We start from the raw sequence: 4,944 nt of genomic DNA, 5'->3' as shown, positions 1-4,944 counted from the left end.
AATTCTTCGCCAACTATAACAATAGCCAATTCATCCAATGCGCCAACATTGGATGAAGTTGTTCCTTTGTGGTGGCCTAGAGGTGTTTTTTCAGCTCTAATAACAACTTTGTAAATATCGTATGGCATTTAGTCAAGGGCAATTCTGAACAGCCTAATTAACTGATTATGTTGATCGAAAAATTTTTGTAATGCGGTAACAATTTCTCTTTTAGTGCCATTGTTTACCTGACAACGTTGATTGACTTGATCATTTGTGTTATCCATGAATTAAATCTGTAGAAATTTATGATCTGCTCCAGGCAATAGAAGAAGTGATCCTGCACGATGATAAATTTGGCCTTGCACTTTGAACGTTGGCATGTAATTCTCGTTCACGATACGTGTAGCACCGAATGAAGTCATTTAGAAACACGAATTGTACCGGCATATATTCGCCAAAAAATGTTTCGATAGGTTTGTTTAACCTCATAAGAAGGTTGATAATGGCTCGGCAGGCGACGTAAAATCTTGTAGTTTCAGTGTGCCTCTAGAACAGCAAATTTCAGCTGTTTCATTTTTAAATTTGAGAGCATTACAAAACATACATAATTGATCTATTTCTCCTCCCTTGGGGGAAGACTAAGTTTGTTGTCGGATCATAGTGAAATGCACTGAGATTCAAATTAGAGTATTATCAGCGTCTGAATTGCGAAATGCGTTCTCGATCGGTTTTCATTCTTGCTTCCCGTTGCTTTGATGTTTCCGACGAACGGACTTGCGTAGTTGATTTGTCGACAGTCTTCTTTCCAGTTGCTCAGACGTTTCTAAGGAACGGGAAAAGCATTATGTTCTCGATTAGTTTCAAGTCTTTTTTTGCCGTTTCTCCGATGTTTATGAAACACGGGTAGTTCTCTTTTTGTGAGCTTGAGATGTCGATCGACTAAGAGCGATTTGCTTAGGTGGCATATTTTTGCAAATATTCCTTCTGACAAACAAAAAGAAATGTAAAAGTTGACAGTGGTCGCAAATTTACTAAACCGAAATGCCACATATATATTTTAAATAATAAAAAAAGCAATAAAAATGAGATGAATAAGAAATATGAAAATTATAGAATTTAAAACAAAAATCTATTTTTTAAATGAAAGAAATGAAATGGATGAATTCGAAAACTTTGCATAAATAAACAAACTAATAGTTTTCAAATGACAACTGTCACAGCAAGAGAAATCTTCGAAAACTATATTTAATTGTGCTAACCTAAAATTACATACTAAATATAAATATTTTTGAAAACGTGCAATTTGAATGAAATTTGCTTTTGTCATTATATTTATTAAACAGTTTTCACCATACTGAATCCGTGATACAACCAATAATTAAGAAATTTATTCTCGTTGATTTTATTTGCTTGTGCTCACCTGACATAAAGAAACGCGCGAATTAAAAATTAAAGTTTATGCAATTTACTTTTCCAAAAGAATAGAGTTAAAAGATAGAAAATATCACTCTTGTTACCTTCAAGATATTTGAAAATTGAATCGTTTATAGCAAAATTTAAAACAATGGCTAACTTTTAACCAATCAGAAAATTCCATTTCGATTTTCGCTGATAGCGCTGGAACGGCTTGTCGCGGAATGTTCTAATGTCAATAGAAACCTTCCTCGTGCTTTGAACTATCTGTATGCCAAGTTTAACTGATTTCCGTCGGATGGTTTAGGAGGAGTTTAGTGACATACACACGAACAGACGAAATATATATATAAAGATATTGCAAAAATTACATTGATTTCCTCCTTTTTCATGTCCAGGCTGCTTAACTATTTAATTATATCACATTATTCAATTCTCATATTCACAAACAGTGGCGAAATTTTATAGTAGGTTTGGAGGTGTTAAGCCTTCTGACATGCTTATGTTTATATTTTTTCACACCTGCAACTTGTACGTTCGATGAAAAATATTTTATAATACTTAAACTAATTAAAAATTTAAGAGCTGAGCGAGCTAACAAATAGATCATATTTGCATATTTTTTAATTATTAATTTGCCATGGTAGATTGAAATGTTTTTTTTTTTCGAAATTTTAAATTGATGATTTAGTATGTCTACTAGATTGATTTAATATGTCTACTGAAGATTTAATAAGATCTCTAATATTGCTGCTAGTAAGAAGTTTTTTTCTCAACCGTACAAGTTTGCAGCTATATATATATATATGTTTAATTATTATTATGTTTAATGTATTTAGTTAATATATATATAAATATACTGTTTAATTTACAAAAAAAAGAATTGAATCATGAAAATTTTATATGTCTACATCTTACTTACCGAACCGAATAGCTCATTAATCAAGTAATGAATAATTTCGGAAGGGGTTTTGATATGTGTATATATATTTGCCAAAATTACGCCAATTTCCTCTTTTTTTTTTAGTCCAAGTTTGTTAACTATTAAATTATATCACATTATTCAATTCTGATATTCCCAAAGATCTTGTTTACTTTTATTGGTTCTGTGCACTATAACAATTTGTCTGTTCCTCTCGGACTAAAAAAATGTCTAAAAGACTTGAAATATGACGAAAATTACCTTTATTTATTTTTTGACAGAAATTTACCAGTTATATTTTAATCATGCCTTTAAATAATAACTTTTTGACATGCTCAAATATACGCTGATAGTAGCGTAAATTGATGTATTTTCGTCAGTTATTGATGTTGATTTTAAATATCCCAATAAACAACCTGAAAAATTGGAATCTTGTATTTGGGTATTTACTTTCTAAGTCAATAATTGTGTTGAATTTTATCAGATATTGCTGCTGATTTCTCCATAGTTTTAAAATCTGATATTTTTTTTACGATATTTTTATACAACAGTCTAATCTAGAAACGAAACACTGATTTAAGGCGACCGATTCGTGTGAATTTGTCGTCAATCTTTTTTTCTTTTGCCAAGTACTACTACGTATTTAATGATTTGCAATAATTTTTATTGTGATGATTAGTTACAAAAGGTGAAGGAAATAATTTCTGTGTCCCCCCGCCTTCCAACAAAATACGAAAATGTTGCATGTAATGTTCTAATAAAAATTACACATTCAATTTAAAAAAGTTATATATAGTTTTTTAATTTTTTTTAAAAAACACAGCGCTTTTGTTAATTTAAATTAGCAGCATACATGTTTATTATTATGAAAGGTATCTTGCAGAAAGATATTAGTGCTAGAGAGTTTTGTCGCAGATAGCTCGAAAAAATTCTGCCTCAAGGATTCAGAGTATAACAGCTTTGGTTATACCTATCATTTCAATTAATGTTATTATATTGCCTTTTTAAATTTATTGTTGTGATTTTGTCGGAGAAAATAGTAACTTCGGTAAGTCATGACAACTTCTTGGAATTATTGATGGAAAGTCAGGGATTTGAAAATCTTAAATGTCGCAGATACCCCGTACATAATGAAAAGCAATCCATAGCTGAATATGTCCCAACTTTGTAACATATTTTAACTTATGTGATTCTTAAGTCAAATATGACTGTGATAAGTGTTTTGATGTTCTCTCCGAGGTACTTCTCCGCACACAATTTATACTTCGAATTTGTGATAATTGGATTTGTAAACATACAATCTGATACTGCAATGTTTAATATATTTATGCAAAGGCAATTGCTTTGAAAGCTTTTCATATACAGAGTAAAGAACTAATGCAAGAACTCTTTTAGTGAAAAGTGACTGAAGTCATAAATAATATATTATAAATATGAAAAATTTAGATAATTCCTTCCTTCAGCAATCCCATGCCCGTTTTACTTGTATGGTCTTAATTGATGATAAAATATGAGATACATTTTGTAATGGTTATTAAAATATTATATATTTTTTCTTCTTCTTTCAGATATGTTATTTTGAAACCATCTGTAAAGGCTATCTATGCTCTTTTACTTCAGCACCATCTTGGAATTGGCGATGACGTATTGTAAGTTAGAATGAAAAGGGAAACAGTGTTTTGAAAGCCTCTCAGCTGTTACAAACGCCATCTTGGGTAATTTAATAGACATAGAATTTTAAAATTTGTAATAAGACTTTACTTTTTCATTATCTTGCACTAAAATGGATCAGTTATTCCTTAAATTAATTACCCTGGTCCTTCCTGTTTTATTTTGCTTAGTTTGTAAACTAAACTCTAATACTTTTACATTTTACAGCATTGTATGTTTCAAAGTTCAAAAGTTAGTCACTCTTAAAGTTTTGTAATGTTTTTCATGGCGTCTTTTCTCAACTACTAGCTATCAGGGTTTGTTGATTTAAATCATAATTTAAAACATGATTTAAATCAAATGATTTTTTTTTTAAAAAATCATTGATTTTGAAAGTTAAACGGTGTTTTAAATTGATACTTTATTGTTTTCTTTTCTTAGTTTTAAAATTTATTTTAAATAAATTGCTGCATTAATTAATTTTAGTTATTGAAATTACTTTCTTTCTTGGTGTGTGTTAAATTCGAACACATTTGAAATTACATTTATAAAAATCTTTTTGATTCTTGAGATTGATTGGATCATTTAATGCTGTCTTAATATAGACTTGCATAGCTGTAGAAAGTAATTAATAAATCTGAATTTTTTCAACAAAAAAAATTCAAATAATGTTAATTAAAATTCTACCTTTTGAAAAAGCATGGAATTAAAATCTACATTATATTTTATTAGTGGAAAATGTATATTTCTAAAGCTTGAGGTTATATTAGAAGGAAATTACCCTAATATGTCAAAAATAGAAGGAAAAAAAGGGGGGCTGATGAATTCAGATGTTTTTTTCCTGATATAGTGTCATTCTTCCCTTTCAAAGTCTATTTGAGGCAGTAGAGTTATTAACTGGTAACTGGAATTTTTTTTTCATAATATGTTTATAGTATCTTTGACGTTATCAGATTTTCTATTAAGAAATTTTGTGG

The sequence above is a fragment of the Parasteatoda tepidariorum genome, chromosome 4, assembly GCF_043381705.1.
Source record: "Parasteatoda tepidariorum isolate YZ-2023 chromosome 4, CAS_Ptep_4.0, whole genome shotgun sequence".
NCBI classification, from domain to species: domain Eukaryota; kingdom Metazoa; phylum Arthropoda; class Arachnida; order Araneae; family Theridiidae; genus Parasteatoda; species Parasteatoda tepidariorum.
This window is presented reverse-complemented; position numbering follows the sequence as displayed.